An 18472-nucleotide genomic window follows, 5' to 3' on the forward strand; every position below is an offset into this window, starting at 1 on the left:
GAGATGGATGATCCATATAATGTTAGTCTTTTCTTTTGTTTGATTATTTAATTGTTTTATGATTCAATTTATTTAATTTAATTTTTCTCTTATATTGTCATAGGAATATATCAATTATGTGAGCCAAAATGTTAATGTCAATGACAAGTCTGAATTAGATCTCTATTTGGCTGAGACACCACTTGAGCCAAAGTTTTTTCCTAAGTTGGATATTTTGAGTTATTGGAGGGACCGCCAAGAACGTTATCCAAATCTTTGTAAATTGGCATGTGAGGTGTTAAGCATTCCTATAACAACTGTTGCTAGTGAATCGACATTTAGCATTGGTGCTCGTGTGCTAAACAAGTATCGCGCTAGTCTTTTTCCTTCCAATGTTCAAGCACTAATTTTAACCCAAAATTGGATAAATGGTTTTGAAGATATTGGTAATTTACATTTCTTTTTCCATAATTTTTAGTTTGTTATTGGTGTGTTGTTTTATTTATTTGACTTATTAATGATATTGTTTATTTTTTTTTTGTCTTTGTAGATGAAATTAATGGTGATGTTGAGAAAGAAGAGGAAGTTCTTCTGGATTTCACAGTCCATGACTCTAATGTTTAATTTCAATAGTTTAGAAGTTTATTTTTGATGACATTTAAATTTCAATTATCTTAATGTTGAATGTTTATTTTGAAGACTTCAATCACTTGAATATTGAATGTTTGTATTTGATTTAGTTTGATTTTTATATTGGATTTTATTTTAAGTTGTTTGGAATATTTTTTTTTTACAAAAAAGGCAGAAAAGTGGGTCAGCTCGCATAACCCACCAACCCGTGGTGGGTTGGGCCGGGCTGGCATTTTGTTAGCCCACACAAAAGTGGGCCGAGCTAGGCTAGCCCACTTTTAGCTCAATCCGTTGCGGGCCAGCCCACGTGGGCCGGGCTGACTCGTTTTGACAGCTCTTAGTCTGCACAATAGACACTAAAGGCCTGGTTTTCACAACATTTGTTATTTGTTATTGGCTGCAAGTCAGCACAGCTCAATAGACTATGGATATGCTAAGTACATCACTCTGATGCAAGACATTGATATCCACTATCCAAGCCAGGTGGATATCACCATGCTGTTACTAGTCAATTATATTTTACTTCCTATTCTGACGTCCCCCAAAATCGAAGTCACTCTCATTTAACTTGAGTGTGGCAATGGATATAGATGAGGTATCTAAGTTACTAAGTCAAGAGGTCAAGTCTTGATGAAAACATTTCCAGGGGAAGGGTGTGTCCCTTGCTTTGTTACCAGAATTTTATACTGAAATTGTCATCATGAATTACTAGTGCGGAATAGGCACTTCATGCCTTAACTAACAATACTTTTTATCTAAGAAAACTAACAATATCTTTTATTTTTTATTTTTTGATTAAAAGATGTATATAACGGTCGAGGAGTTATCTATTATAATAATAGTCTGATTTAGAGGTAGTTTTAAAATTAATTAAAGAACAAAATCATCTAAGAAATATGTACAAGATAATTATTATTATAATAGTTATAAATAAATTTCCAACCCATGTACGATGCAAAAATGCTAAACTATGAATTTCCTACACTACTGGTAACTATGCTTTGTCCTAGTTTATTATAAATGGTAAAAAAGATGCCATAACTAACATCATATCTTCCTGCCATACTTGGCTAACTGCTCTGACTTAATTATACTTATACCCAAAATTAAAATTGGTACTCTAGTTGAAAGAACATTCAGGATACACCACTGCAACCTCAAAATTAATTGCACCAGCTTTCAATGTTTTAAACTAAATAGGTAAGTCAGGGAGCAACACAAATTAAAAACAATAGCTGGTTAATCAAAGTACATATGAGCCAAAACATATAGATATTCTATTAAAAAACTAAAGTAGTAAATATCAAAATCAGATCTTTACTTAAACAGAATCCAACATTAGCGAAGTGAAATATGTATTAACCAAATCATATCTTATAGGAAGAACTTTTTTTCCTATCATGGAAGTTTCTATTTGCAGCAAGATATAAAATTATAAATGTCTTATTTGAATCTTTGCAAACATCATTCTGGGTCTACACAATATCGTCTTCCAAGGTTAAAGAAACTGTTTTTTCATTCACGAAGGCTACTTGCAGGACACAAAGGAGGGGAAAATATAAACCTTAATCTATTCACATGTACCTAGTCAGTTCAGAACACTCAAAATTTGGAACATCATTTAGCAACAGTCGATTGCCTGCCCCCCATTTTGCTGGTAGAAAACTTTTAGCAAGATAAATGAACACAAGAGAAGAGACATACTACATATTTATTCAAGGAGCATTCAATTGAAAGATACGTGATAAATTTAAGCTATAATTTATGCCAGTATTCTAGTATTAACAAGGTCGGTAAAAGTCACAAGAACAAAGAAAAAAAAAGAGCTTGGAAACGACTTTTGTATAAACTACCAACAAACCACAACCTACTTCACAGATTAAATATTTGTATTTTGGAGACAATATAGTACCAAACTATACTACCATGAAGCATCTTAATTACTAACAATGAAAACCATTTTATTGGGACAATAAAGCATATAAATCAAACTTCCTTCATATGCAAACAGAAAATTACAAGCAACCATGCCAACTAACCAATTGAGGCAGAACTCCTTTATGAACACAAAGCATGTCAAGGTTGTACATACCTCTGCTTTATCATCAACTGTGACCACTTTAAATGGATGTCAAGCTGAATTCTTCACATTTTCTTGTCACAAAGAACAAAGCTTGACACCTTTGGTCCTAGCTTCTTCAAGAGGAAATCTACTCACACAAAATAGAATTTCAAAATTCTTATTTCCATCATAAAGGTGAACAAAATCTTCTTGCAAACATATTCACAGGTTGGCATAATTAGACGCAGGAACAGAAGCAATTGCTTTTTAGAGTGGTTATCTTCAAGAATCAATGAAGAGAAAAGTTAAGCCATGGAATCTAAGTGAAAGATATAACTAGGATTTTCTCAAATGCATCCAAGACCAAGGTATGGTTTGCTAAATTAAAATACTCCTAAAAAAGGTCGGGGTAAATTAGCAAATCTCTATATATGGATAGAGAAAAGGGGACCAGGGGGTATACTTTTATCAGGGAGAAAGTAAACAAGGTCATACTTTTATATGGATAGAGAAATCTAGTTGTTTTTCCAAGTGAAGTATCTTGTTATAGGCCTCCTCTTTCTCTCGCTGAAAATTTTGAAGTTTACATCAATAAGATGTATTCACAATGTATAAGAATGAAGTGATAAATAGCAAGCTTTTCATAACCAAGACACTAAATAGTAAATAAGAGGCAAACCTTTTGCTCTTCATCAAGCCTTAAGACATTCTCATCGGCTATCTTTTGTTCCTTTGAAGCCAATTGGAGTGACCATTCCTCATATCTTCCTAGAAAAACAAAGAGATTATGTAAGAATCCTATAAAGGCACATCATAAATGCTAATGTTTTCAAAGTCTACAAGCACCTTAAGCAAGGCAGTGTGGAAGCTATAAATGTTTTCAAGTATGCTGCTTTTTTTCCTCCAAAAACTAACATTGGCGCTTTAGACGTTAAAGTTTACTATTTTGCATAATATATGAATATTATATACAAATGGTTTTTAATAATTATTGTCATAGATGACATAATCACATAAATAAAACTGAAACCATTTTTATGAATTGATATTTCCTCACAACGAATGGAAGCCATAAATTTGCCAATATTGAGTTAAGGGTCCAATCTTAAGGGAGTGAATAGAATCAGGATAAATTACTTGGCTCAAATCAGTAGCAACCAATAAAATCATTTTAATAACAGAAAAAAGACAAAATTAAACAACTACAGGTGCTATACATTTTAAGAATGAAACATGCAATGAAAAGTTCAAACACCTATTTTGCTTCAGGGAATTTAGCAATTGCAAAATGTTATTCTAGAAAATATGACAGTCCTAAACTCCTAATCTTAAATAGACTAGTAACCATTTTCCTTAGCCTTTCAAAAAAATAGACTAGTAACCATGTAATTTTAGGATAAAAAAAATTAAGAAGAATGATATTTAAACAATTTATTGCATTCACAACAGAAAATCAATATGGTTTAGTTTTTAGGACCAATATGTTTTGTTTTCATCTAGATTATTTTGCAAGTGAATCGTACTACATATATCATCCTCACCTCAGTAAATTCCTAGAGATTGTAAATTTGTGATCAAAATGCTCCTATGTTAAATTCCAAGATTTCAGAAGCTTATTAACCACTTCAATAACTTTCTTGAGGAGATAATATTTCTCATGAAGTAATATAAGTATTAGAAATTGAAGCTAATTCAATTTTCATTAAGAGAACACTATATGGATCGATGTTTCCCTGCTCCACAGTTGCAACTCTGAGAGCCTGCATGCATTGCACTGATGGATGCAAAGACGAACCAAAATTGCAGGCAATTCTTAGCATCCTATACGTGGAATCTGAAACTAAACCATGGGTCCACCAATATTCAAATGTGCCAATATAATCATGATAATCATCAGTAACAACATTACCAACCAGATATCAATAAAATAAAAATCAAATCCATTATAGATATATCGTAGCTAACAAAAAAACTAGGATGCAAAAATTATAGATATATCGTGCTTATTTTCTTGGGGATATACTTATATGTATACATAGAAGTTTGTGGCTTTGTTCAATTACTTCGTTCAATTTCTATTCTCCAACCATATGATGAGAACAGAGTGAGCTTTACTGTCATCAACTTTTACAAACCCCCGGTACAAGATGCAGTAAATTAACAAATATAATTAATAAAAATGAAAACTTTATCATAACAATAAATTTCTTTTATCCTTAATGTAAAACATAAGTTAGAATACACATTCTTTTCAATAGATTGGGGAAATTGAAAATTATGTACAACATATGTTATTTCATAAATTGAAATTAAATGTATATAGACAATTGCTATTTACCATTTTCAGTGATGTAAATCAATGGATTATTGTACTTTTCCTTGGTATATAAAAAAAGGTCACAAATTCCTATTGGAGTAACATATATCAAATCAGAAGCAATCTGCATAATTATAAAAAGAGGTAGTTTAATATTTTATCAAAATTAAAAGTATTGAACTAGTACATGCAATTTAGGGAATTGATAGAATGATAAAAGATTGGAGTCCTTAAATGCAGGAGTGATAAGAGAATATGTTATGTAATTAGGTCTAGCATTGCTTAGATGAGGTGCATCAGAGACATATGTTGAGGAGTAATATTTTAGGCCAATAAAATCAAATGAACCAATAAGTAGTTTTTGGTTTGCTCTGTAGTAAATTTTGGTAATCTTTTTCTCACTAGAGATCGCATACTTTTTGGATAGTCTCTGAAACGGAGTTTGGTTTCCTTATAACTCATAGTTTTCTTGGTTAATCCCTAGTAATCGAAGGGGAAAGGGATTTGAAACGGAGGGAATTGAATTGAAAAGAGTAGTAGTACCTGGAGTCTTGGAGTTTGGCGGTGGATTTCTTCTTGACGTCGAGGACGACGTTGTCGGTGCCGCGGACGCCGATGGCGGCGTTGCCCTTGCAGACGACTTTGAGGGCGTACTCGACCTGGAAGAGATGGCCATCAGGGGAGAACACAGTGATTGCTCAGTCGTACCTAGCCACAGCGATTGTGATGTGTGTTTTTTTCTACTTCTGAGTTTTGATTCAAAGCTCTCTCTCCCTCTCTCTCTCTCTTTTTCTCTAGTCAATCCTTTTCTTTTTAGGCTTCTGTGACGAAAATAGTAAAGACAAAGAAAACAAGCCTAGTGTTGGTGTTGGTGTGTTCTTTACTTGCAGTTACTCAGGGAACAAGTAGAATAGCGTCTTGGACTGGCCTTTTGGAGAGCTGCTATTCTCCTTGATCTTTCTTTTAATTTCGTCCGCCGCCGCCGTCGTCGGGTGTAAGTAGTGTTGCTTGTGGGTGTAAGTGAAAACCCTAGAGGAGCTAAAGAGTCGAAGAGGGAGAATCAAACAACGACAAGTAAAGAGCTAGATTAAATATTATTAATAAAAAAAACATATCTAAGAAAAGTTTTGTATAAAGACGCCATAAAATGGCAAGAATCTAAGACGGTTCTGCATAACCGTCTTAAAATGTGCGTCGTAAAATATGTTTTTTTTAGTAGTAAGATCTTAGATATAATTATTTTTCATTTTTTGATAAAAGCAAAACTGAACTAATTCTATTAGATTTATAGGACCACAAGGTATGACACAAAAAAGTATAGTTACAACTAAAGTATGCTTAAATAAAACTATCTCATCCTACATATATAAAATAATAAAAAATCCAATCAATTATATATATATATATATATATATATATATATATATATATATATATATATATATATCCAACCGATTCATAAAACAAATGAGTCAAATTATAAAACAACTCTAAGTTCAACTCATTTATTTAACGAGCTGATTACCAAATCGAGTTTTGAACTATTTTTGAGTTGATTGAGTTTATTATCACCCCCAATTGTAGTCCAACATGTTTGTTACATTAATCTTTGACTAGTTTATAACCTTACTAAATTATAAGTTATATAACTCTGAACAAAATTACAATTTCATATATTGAACTTTTGGGATTTAAGAGGAAGCTAAAACTAAATGATATTTAGTATTAGAAAATGTTTCTATTTTTAATTTTAATTACAAATAAGTTACATTATTTTCAATTTTACTTTTATATATTTTCACATGTTTACGTAAAAAATAATGAAGACAATAAAAGGTCATTTTAATTATTCTTATATAAATTTTTGGAAGAAAAAATAGAATAAAAAAGTAACTTTTTATCATTAAAAAAGATGTTTTAAAGCCAAAATAAAACTCTATTATATACTGCTATCTAATCTTCAAACATACAATTAATTAGACTTACACAACAATTTACAAAAGATAATGCAATTAAAGATATGCTACAAAATGCAGGCTTTCAGCCAAAGTGCTTGAAAGCTTTAGCATGAAACAAAACATCATGAGGTTAATGTGGATTGTAAAGCTAATATGTATTGGTTAATGTTTATAGACAGTGGAGTCCATTAAGTATATTGATAGAAATTCAATTATAAGTCATGTATATGAAAAATATTTTGTTTTAAGAGAGAAACAAAATTTACTTAAACAATCTCTAATCTCTATGTTTCAAAAGTATTATTCTCTAACTATATAGATAGAAGGAAAACAAAGGGGTGATCATATAAAACAAAGAATGTTGACATCATATAAAACACATGTGATGATCAATTAATAAAAAAATTAATTTCCTGAACTAAACCTTGATGTTTATTTATATTCAACATTTATTTATATTTTGAAAATATTATATATTACAATAAAGTTAATTATTGAAATATTAAATAAATTTTAAATCATATACTCCCTTTGTCCCATTATAATTGTCATCCTAGGTTGTTTTACACACAAGAAAAATCAATAAATAGATAAAAAAATAATTTTACAAAATTAACCATATATGTAGTCCATATGATTAATACCAGGGACATAAGTAGAAAAGAATAATTAATGTTACATTGAAAAAATAAAATGATAGTTATTTTAGAATAAATATATATTTTTTACACGACGATTATTATGGAACAAAGGGAGTAAAATTTGTGTTATCTATATTTAATAAAGACTCTCAAGTCAATGATTATATTAATAAAAATTCAAGTCTATAAATAGTTAATAGGTGATGTTAAACAAGACTTATTCCTAAAATATGTAGATTACTTTTTCTCTCCTTTATTTTGTTTTTGGTAGAGTTTGAAAAAAAAAACACAAAAACCAAGCAAAACTACAATCTATGGAACTGAATTTATGTTTGTGTACCTGTGTTTTCTTTTCTTTTCCTTTTTTTGGTACAATGAGGAAGAAAACCCAATAGAAAGAGAACAAAAAACCTTTTGAACACACGGAAGAGAACACCATAACATTAACCTGAAAAATAGGGAGGAGGTTTGTATGAGAGTTTCAAATAGTGAATATAAGTGACACCTTTCTTGGCTAGAAGGATAATGACATAGTTACCTTCTCACAGTGAAAAAAGAAGATGTGCATTGAGAATGTCTTGTGTTTTTCTAATTAGAGCAACATACTTATGGAGGACGTTGATCTTATTGTGTAAGAATGGTAGACAGAGTCCAAATAGGTTGTTAGTTGCCTATAGCTTGAATTCAAAAACTAAAGCCCTTTTAAGAATGGCCATTAGTTCAACATAAGTGATGTCATGTTAGTCATTATATTGATTGAAACTAAGAGTCACTATTGTTGAAGATCTAATAACGACTAGTGAGATGGTCAAATTTAAATATATAAATGGGAACAACTCTCACCTTACAAGTTGATTTTGTAAGGTTAAGTTAGATCCAAATCCAAATTATAAGATGATATAAGAGTGTATCCTAGTGATTGTTGTTGGGCCTATTGGTCACATGCTATCAAATTGTTATCCAACCACCCCAAATGTCTAATCCTGCAAACTTCACATTTGAGATGTCCAATCCTTAGCATGAGGGGTATGTGTTGATCCATATCGACTAATGATAGGTTACAGTCACTACTAAAATATTCTTTTAACATCGGTTCTATGAAAATTGATGCTAAGAAAAGTACGATGACATTTTTGTAAATAAAAGGACTTTGTTAACATCAGTTTTGTAAAAATCGATGTTGTGTATATCTCTTAACATCGATTTTGATTAAAATTGATTAGTGGGTGAACAATCCAACACTTGGAAAATTCTGCTTCACAATGATAGGAAGAGCCAACACCGAAGGATCAAAAAGCAATGTCACTATGAACACTTGGATGCCACAAGCCATTTATCCCTGTGGTAACTTGACACGTCTAACTTCAAATTTCGAAGGACTAAAGGATCGATAGGCCATGCTTTCACAATTCACATTCATATTGGAAATCATAATCAAACGAGCTTTTATCCTTTTGTTCCACACGAGATTTTTGTTCTCGTTGAGCTCATCTTAGGATACTTGCATTATCTTTTAACAGAGGTACCACCCCAGCTAAACTCCCTACATGACAATGTCTTCCGCCCGGATCAATCGAGTGAAGAAGACCCTGGGTCCAAAAAGAGGGGCAGTGCCTCGCTTCCGATTCACGGAATAAGTAAAATAACATTAAAAGTAGTGGTATTTCACTTTCGTTGTTTCCAGCTCCTACATATCCTAAACTTCTCAAGTCATTTCACAAAGTCGAACTAGAGTCAAGCTCAACAGGATCTTCTTTTCCCACTGATTCTGCCAAGCCCGTTCCCTTGGCTATGGTTTCACTGGATAGTAGGCAGGGACAGTGGAAATCTTGTTGATCCATTCATGCACGTCACTAATTAGATGACGAGGCATTTGGCTACCTTAAGAGAGTCATAGTTACTCTCGCCGTTTAATCGCACTTGGTTGAATTTTTTCACTTTGACATTTAGAGCACTGGGCAGAAATCACATTGCGTTAGCATCCGCAGGGACCATCGCAATGCCTTGTTTTAATTAAACAATTTGATTCCCCTTGTCCATGTCAGTTCTAAGTTGACTATTCGACACCGGTTATTAAAAAATCGATAGTCAATTTTTCTAAAACACATGATCTTTTGCCCACTTGCTGCCTCATTTTTCTCTTAATGTTGTGAACCCTAATTTGGTTTGAATCTCTCCACATTTCATGATCAAGCTCCCTCTGATACCCTTGTTGCCAAACCCAAAGCCTCACTATCATCGTCATAGGCCACCCACCATAAAGCCTCACCGTCCCTTCCTTGCCCTAACTTGCAACATCTTGTACCGGCAACTCATGCACAAAGTCGACACCTCCATCTAGACGCGCTTCATTGCCCTCTATGGCGGTGAAAATGACATCGTTCCCAAAATAGTTCTTGCCCTAACTCCCCAACAACTTCGACAGATTGGAGTTTCAGGGCGGAAGGCCAGATACCTTCACGATTTGCCCAGGAAGTGCCAGAACAAGATACTCTTTGATTCTGCCATTCTGAACATGGATGGCAAGTTGCTCTTCATCATGCTTACCATAGTCAATGGCATTGGGTCTTGTTTTGTTCACATGTTCATGATTTTCTCACTCCACAGACCTAATGTTCTCCCCATTACCTTGGGGTCAGGAAGGGGGTTTAGCTTCTCTACAACCTCGAGGACTTGTCATGTCCCTCGTAGATGGACTAGTTATGGGACAAGTGTAGGCCTTATGAGTCTATTACTTCATGGTATATGTGGAGATTAGTTAAAGCCAAAGGAACTCCTTCGAGTGTTGTGGTGGTAGTGATTTGTGTTGGTTTGCAACAACAGTAGCACCATCACCAGCATCAACAATAGATAACGTGCTATGCATGGTTTATGAAAAAGATAAGTATGAAGATAAAATATGAAATAATTTATTTTTATCAATATTGTGTATGTAATGTATCATCTATTGTAACACGGGTTATGAGTGATTGAATAAACTACATGGAATTTGGGATTATGGAAATGTGCATTTAATTTTGTATTCAATTTGATGATGGCTCTTATCCAAACATCAGAAAATGACCAGTTTATGGAATTTCATCTACAGGAAATTAATCATGCTGGAGCTGGGGGATTGTGAACTGAGCTTGGGAGAAACATAGATCATTTTCATATTCTCTAAGCTTTAAATAACAAAACTAGCACTAGAAGTTTTCTCTAGGACTTTTTTTACTATGATTTTTTATGCAACTTACATGTTTAGATTCACAAGCATAGAATTCCTTAAATTTGTTATATTGCACTTTATCAATGTTCAAATGTAAAAAAAAATGGATGATTTGTTGTTAAACTTGTTTTGTTTTAGGGAGTTCACTGTTTTTAATTTTAAGTATAACTGAAATATTATGAATTCTTGTTTTAGGAGTTGAAGCTGGTGGCCCTAACACTCCTTCAAATATTGGTCCTTGGTCAATTATTAGATATGAATTATTCACAAATGTTGTAACTGATCGCACCTCTTTCTTTGACCATAATAAGGTTGCACTATGATTGGAGGTGTTATGTGACAACGAAGGTGACAACATCTGCTCAGCTGATGGTGTTGGTGTTTATAACCCTGGGTTTTGAAGCATGGTGAGACTAATTGATACCCTTGCCTCAAGTACATCATAAATTCTATGTGTATAGATTTCCTGAACAAGATAAAATGACAAAAACCAAATGAATAACATAAATTATAGTCGGATGATAGCGAAAGAGAAAGAAGCCCATTTATTTGAAATTGATCCTTCTCAGGTAATATATGTGTGAGCTTTTGGATAAAAGATTACAATATTTTTTAACTCTCTTAATCTTGATCTATTTTTTTTTTTTTTATTTATGCTAAGAAGCAAAAAATACTTCTCAATGTTATCCTTTGTGTTGGAACAATGCCATACACATTTATTTCATAGATTGTAAGGACATTTTGAATATTTCTTGCTGCATTTTATATTTTTTTTACTTTGTTATCATTCAGTGAGGTACTCGGGTTTATAGAATGATACATTATTTGGGGTGGGTTACAATCTTGTAATCATTTTTGTGATAGTGAAATACTTTTTGAGACGAGTCTGTGGACGTAAGCAAGAGGTGTCGAACCATGTTAAATTCTTGTGTTTGTTATTATTTTTCTATAGCGTAATTTTTGTTGTGTTCTCACGATCCTTTATGTGTGTGAGTAATTTTATTTGTGAGAGCGTTGATTACCCAACAGTGGTATCAGAGCTATGGCCAGGAGCATACAAAGGTGTCAGATACTGTTGTTTGATGGAAAAATAAATTTTATGATTTGGCAGAGTATTATTCAACACCTTTTGGTGCAGTGAGGTCTTGATCACGCATTAGAAGATGAAAGGTTGGCTTCTATAAATGAAACCAAGTGGACTAAGATCCAAAGGAGAGCTGTGAGCATGATTCGGTTAGCCCTTGCTCCCGAGATAAAACACAACATGTTGAAGGAGACAACACTGAAGGCCTTGTGGGAGAAGCTCGAGAATATCTATGCATCAAAGTCTCTAACCAATTGCCTTTGTATGAAGATAGAGTTGTATCAACTCAAAATGGAGATAGGAGGAGATCTCCATGACTACATCAACAAGTTCAATCAGCTAGTAAGTCAATTGTTGAATGCAGATAATAAACTCTCCGATGAGGAGCAGGCGCTGTTATTGTTGGCCTCACTACCAAGGTCATTCAAAGCTTTGGTTCAAACGTTGCTTGTAGGAAGATCAACTTTGAATTTGGATGAGGTGACTGTCGCTCTTAGAGAAAATGAGAAAATGATGAGAACTGAAAATGTTGATGATGAATATAATGCAATAGCTGTGGTGGAGTCTGAGTGAGGGAGCAATCATTCAAGAAGACATGAAGGGTCAAGAGGAAGATCAAAAGCACAACCACTTTTGCAACAAGATATGAGTACATACAATGTTTCTATTGCAGTGAGAATGGTCATGTGTAAGTGAGGTGCAAACAAATGAAGGAGGACTTGAAGAAATTAAGAGATATGAACAAAAATGGCACCAACTCCTAAGCTAACGTAGTAAAAAGTGTTGAAGATGAAGATGATGTATTTTTGGCAACAAATGATGAGGTTGCTAAAACAAAAGGGGTGATGGATTCTGTTGCCTCAAAGCATATTTGCAGAGATCGAAAAATGTTTGATACTTTGAAAACTAGTGGAGAATTTGGTTATTTCAAGTTAGAGAATGGTGGAAAAATATAGGTTGAAGGCATAGGAAGCGTGAAGATGAAGCTCCATGATGGTGCTATCAGAACATTCTCAAATGTGAGGTTTGTACCTTCTGTTGTTGTCAGTATGATTTCTATGGGGAGATGACATCACAAGGGTACAAGTATGTTGGTTCAAAGTGGGGATGCAAGGTGTACAAGGGGAGACACTTGGTGGTTCTATAGAAAGTTTTCAACAACAAGATCAAATGTCAGTTCTGGAATTGTACATAGAAAATGATGTGGCTGGTGATTCTATGTTTAATTCTGCAAATTCTCTTACATCATGTGGAAATAATTTATCTAATAATGAGGCGCAACCGCCAAGAAACGTGAGCAATTTACATGGTGATGATGATGATGATTATCTTGTGTCTAACTCATACGTGGAAGAGTCTTTAGACGAAGATGATAGTATTGATGGTATATCTGATACAGACGATGAAGTCACCGACATGATTCAACCAGTAAGAATTGTTCACCCAGCAGAAGGTATAATTTCCTCTAAAAAAATACGTCAATACATTTATTATTTGACGACAATTGTATTTAATGCTAAATAAGTATGATTTGAATTTCTTTTGGACTAATAGGTGTACAAGGAATTCAAAATCCATTTTGGAATGATGCTTTGCATTATAATAATCTCAACTGGAGTCATCTTGATGAGGAGGACATTTGTGGTTTGGAGATGCCATCGAGTTTTAATGTTGGCCAAGAATTATATGTTGGCATGAATTTTGGTAGTAAAGATGCGGTCAAGAATCCAGTCAAACAATATGTGATGAAGGTGCATCAAAGTTTCAAAGTGGTTGAAAACAAATCGAACAAGTATGTCATTTGTTGCTTGAATAAAAATGCAGATTGTCCTTGTCCTTTCTATATGAGGGCAATTTTATCTAAAAAAATTGATTCATGGAAAGTCACTCAATGGGGTGGACCACACACATGTCTCAATATGACCATGACCCACGATCACGAGAAGCTTGATTCATATTTAATTGTCACTTGTGTAGTAGGTACGTATTTTATGTTCATATTATGTTATTCTTTAGCATTAATTGTCATTTAAATTTTGTTATTCTATTGACAGGCATGATCAGAGAAAATCCATCAATAAAAGTTTCTTTGATTCAAGAGAGGATTAACAGTGAATTTGCGTACAAGGTGTCGTACAAAAAAGCTTGGTTGGGGAAACAAAAAGCCATTGCAATAGAATATGGCGATTGGGAAGAGTCATATGTGAAACTGTCGTCGTGACTAATACACATGCAAAATCATTCTTCTGGAAATACTACATGATGATTTTATTATTGGGAATACGGTTAGTCGCAAACACCGTTGGTTTCATAGAGTGTTTTGGACTTTTGGTCAATGTAAAGAGGTTTTCCAGTATTGTAAGCCAATCATACAAGTTGACGGCACACACTTGTATGAAAAATACCGTGGGACCCTCTTAATGGCCACATCACAAGATGGAAATGGTGGTGTCCTTCCTTTAGCATTCGTCGTGGTCAAAGGTGAGACGTTGACAACGTGGTCATGGTTTTTGGCACACTTGCGTGAACACGTCACAGATAAAAATGGTATTTGTCTCATATCTGATCGTCACGCAAGTATAAAGTCTGTTGTGGCTAACGAAGCACTTGGTTGGCAACCTCTCCACGGTTATCATGTTTACTGCATCCGACACATAGCAAACAATTTCAATCGCAAATTCAATAATGCCAAACAAAAAGAAATGTTGAAGAAATTGGGTAAGATTTCATATTTGATGGTCACGTTAATTTAAGTTTCATATATACTTAAAATTGTTATTCATAACTAATTTTATGCAGCCTACACTCCTTGCCAACACATTTTTTTATCAAAATTTAGAAATATTTTGTCAGCTGAGTCCAGCCATAGCAACATGGATTGATCGCATTTCAAAGGAAAAATGGACGATGGCTTTTGATAGAGAAGGACGTCGATATGGTCACATGACAACCAACCTCTCAGAATGTATCAGTAAGGTTTTGAAGGATTGTCGCAACATTCCCATAACAGCGTTGGTCAAATCAACATACAATAGGTGTCGAAAGTACTTTGATGATCGTGGCCACCAAGCCCAAAGACAGTTAAATGAAGGACAAGTATATTATTCAAAGCTTGTTAAAGAACTTAGAAAAAATCAAGAACAAGCTTGTTCGCACATCGCTCGTGTGTATGATATCCACTCCATAAGGTTTGAAGTAGAGGAGACCTTCAACCCTATAACGCAACATGGTGGACAAAAGTGGGCAGTTAACTTGAATGGTCATCATTGTCAATGCGGAAGGTATTCTGTGCTTTACTATCCATGTTCACACATTATTGAAGCTTGTGGTTACGTGAGCATGAACTACTACCAATATATAGATGTTGTTTACACAAATAAGCACATCTTAAAAGCTTACTCCGCACAATGGTGGCCTCTTGGGAATGAAGCGGCTATTCCTCCTTCTGATGACGCATGGACACTAATCACTGACCCAACTACAATTCGTGTGAAAGGTCGGCCAAAATCAACAAGGATAAGGAATGAGATGGATTGGCTCGAACCATCTGAGCACCGACAAAAATGTAGTAGATGTGGAGTAGAAGGGCACAACAGGTGTTGATGTCCAATGCAATCTGACCATGCGAGTTGCTTATTTAATTGATTTATGTATGCCACACGAGTGACTTGTATTGGTTGAAGTTGTCTTCAATGTATTAACTTTGTGGTCTTCAATGAAATCGTTAGTTAGAAACATTACATATTTTGGTTTGTGTAGTTTAGTTATATCTTTAACATTACTTATTTTCGAATGTAGCAGTCTCTTAATGCCTTTTGTAGTTTCACCCTAAACTCTACACCTCAAACCCTAAACCCTAAACCCTAAACCTAAAACCCTACACCATAAACCCTAAAACCTAAATCATAAACCCTAAATCCTAAACCATAAACCCTAAACACTAAACCTCAAACCATATACCCTAAACCATAAACCCTAAACCCTAAAGCGTAAACCTCAAACCCTAAACCTGAAACTGTAAACCCTAAACACAAAACCATAAACCCTAAACCTCAAACCTTAAACCCTAAACCCTAAATCCTAAACCATAAACCCTAAACCGTAAACCATAAACCCTAAACCTCAAACCCTATACCCTAAATCATAACCCTAAATCGGAAACCCTACACCATAACCCTAAACCCTAACCATAAACCATAACCCTAAATAAATGAGATACGATAAATTGGTGTTCGCCATTAGTTAGTACCATTACTTATTTTCATTTGTCTAGTTTAGTTTTTAAAAAAAACTTTATTTATTATTCTAGTTTGATGCGCGACATAAATTGTATCCATTAGTAAGGCTTAACAAATGAGATACGATAAATTAAGTGTCGAATTCAAATTACAAACATACGACAACAAATTTAAACAGAGACATCAAAATCATTCATTATGGTGTCCGTGATGCCGTGAAGAAGTGCCACATGATCAATCCCATCTTCGGGCTTGACGATCAGGATTTCTTCTATCGTGTTGTCTCCCCGCTTCTACTTGTTCAGCCTCAGCAGAGAACTCGTGACGCAAATCAACACCTAATAAGTCACCCATATCAGGTATTGCTCCGGGTATATTCCATTGCGGAGCTAATGGGGCGTTAGGTGTTGCCATTGGGGCATCATGTTGCTGTGAAGGGGTCCTAGTCGGCCATAAAAAATGAGGATGTGTTTTCGCAACACCACCAAACGAATGTTCGCTTGCAGACATATCAGTGTCATGACCTTCGAAAGGATACTGATACATCAGTGAAGTATACTTATAAAATGTTGGTGGCGTGTAATACATTCCATGGCCATGCTGCTCCATTTGTTGGGAAAATTCTTCCGATTCAACAACCTCCCTTCGTCTGTCAAAACCCCGAGTTTCAACACTTGACTGAAGCATGTGAAACTGTTGTGGTGGAAATCGACGCTCTGATGCTGGACCATGTGCCACAGGCTCAGTGATCCTCTCTTGCTCTTCGGATAAAATCGTTATCTTCTCCATATAAGGCACGAGATCATCAACTGTCCATGTGTTCCTCTCTTGTGGTGACACCATATATTGTAATGTCTCCGCAACTTCAGCTTGCAATAATTAGCTTCAGGAAATTAATGTTGATGCTTTAAAAATTAAATTGAAGTTAAATATTATAAAAGAAATAAATACCAATGTAGCTGTGTTTGCATTCTTTGGGTCGACAAACATTTTTGTTTTTCGCCTATACCAGACCATGTAATCGGAGTTAAAACTCAATAGGTCCTCCTGTCGAGGATAAACGTCGACCCTAAACTCAGCTTGATTGTTCCATTGATTGATCATTGGGGCCAATAGCTGGAACCAATTTTCATCTTGTTTGCCTTTCAGCGTTAGCCCATGGATATTCAGTGGTTGCGAAGGACACTCGGGAATAGGTTGTTGCATTCCAAATTGCCGCAACACTCTATCGGGTTGGTGCCACTCAACAACATGGAAACAAATGAGTGGCACCACTGCGCACCACGCTACACTACCAACCAAACAAATTTGAGGCAACGCCGACATAACAGTTGTTGTGTAAGGCTCCCACAGAAACTGCATACAATAACACAGTTGTTAATTTTCACTTAAACATGACATTTTATTTATTATTTAACGAATACATAACGATCTTCTTACCTCATGTCGTTTTATGATATCCAATTTGCAACGACAGATCATCATTGCTAATATGCTGGTTTCCACATCGCAACCACTTACAAAAAAAATATGAAATAATTAGTAGTGACGCGTTACATTATTAATTATTTTTAAATGAAATCTTATTTTTAAAACAACTAACCTTTGTCCGAGTGGTTTATTTTCTATTACGGGAGGAGTCATCTTTGGAGCCAAAGTCGTGCATCGTTCTCATGCCTACATTTGGATTAAGATGTACATACCTCCGATTAATTTAATTTTGTAATCGGTGGCACTGCACATCTCTCTATATAAATAAGAATGCACGGTTAATTTGTATACTAGATGAGCATGACGACGAGAATGCCATTGATACTGTAAAATAAAATATAATACAAAAAATTGACAACAAAAATTTTACATTAAAAAAATTAACTACACTTACAAAAAATCAATTAAATATACATATCACATAATTAAAATCTGAATAAATAACAAAATACATCAATTTGAACAAATAACAATATATATATATATATATATATATATATATATATATATATATATATATATATATATATAACACGACAATACCTACATAAATTTAAATAAATGACCAAATTAAAATACATAACAAAATTAAAAATTAAAACACGTACAAAAATTTAACACAACAAAACTTAAAATACTAACTAAAATACTCTACAAATAACAAAATTAAAAATTAAATACCAACATAAATTTAAATAGATGACCAAATTAAAATACATAACAAAATTAAAAATTAAAACACATACATAAATTTAACACAACAAAAATTAAAATACTAATTAAAATACTCTACAAATAACAAAATTAAAAATTAAATACCAACATAAATTTAAATAAATGAACAAATTAAAATACATAACAAAA

At 33.9% G+C, this 18472-nt stretch overlaps 1 pseudogene; it reads left to right on the forward strand.

Moving 5' to 3' along the window:
• Nucleotides 1-9772: 9772 nt before the first annotated feature.
• Nucleotides 9773-10437, forward strand: LOC100783424 (probable DNA-3-methyladenine glycosylase 2; annotated as a pseudogene).
• Nucleotides 10438-18472: the final 8035 nt, after the last annotated feature.

Source organism: Glycine max, chromosome 16, assembly GCF_000004515.6.
Source record: "Glycine max cultivar Williams 82 chromosome 16, Glycine_max_v4.0, whole genome shotgun sequence".
Taxonomy (NCBI): Eukaryota; Viridiplantae; Streptophyta; class Magnoliopsida; order Fabales; family Fabaceae; genus Glycine; species Glycine max.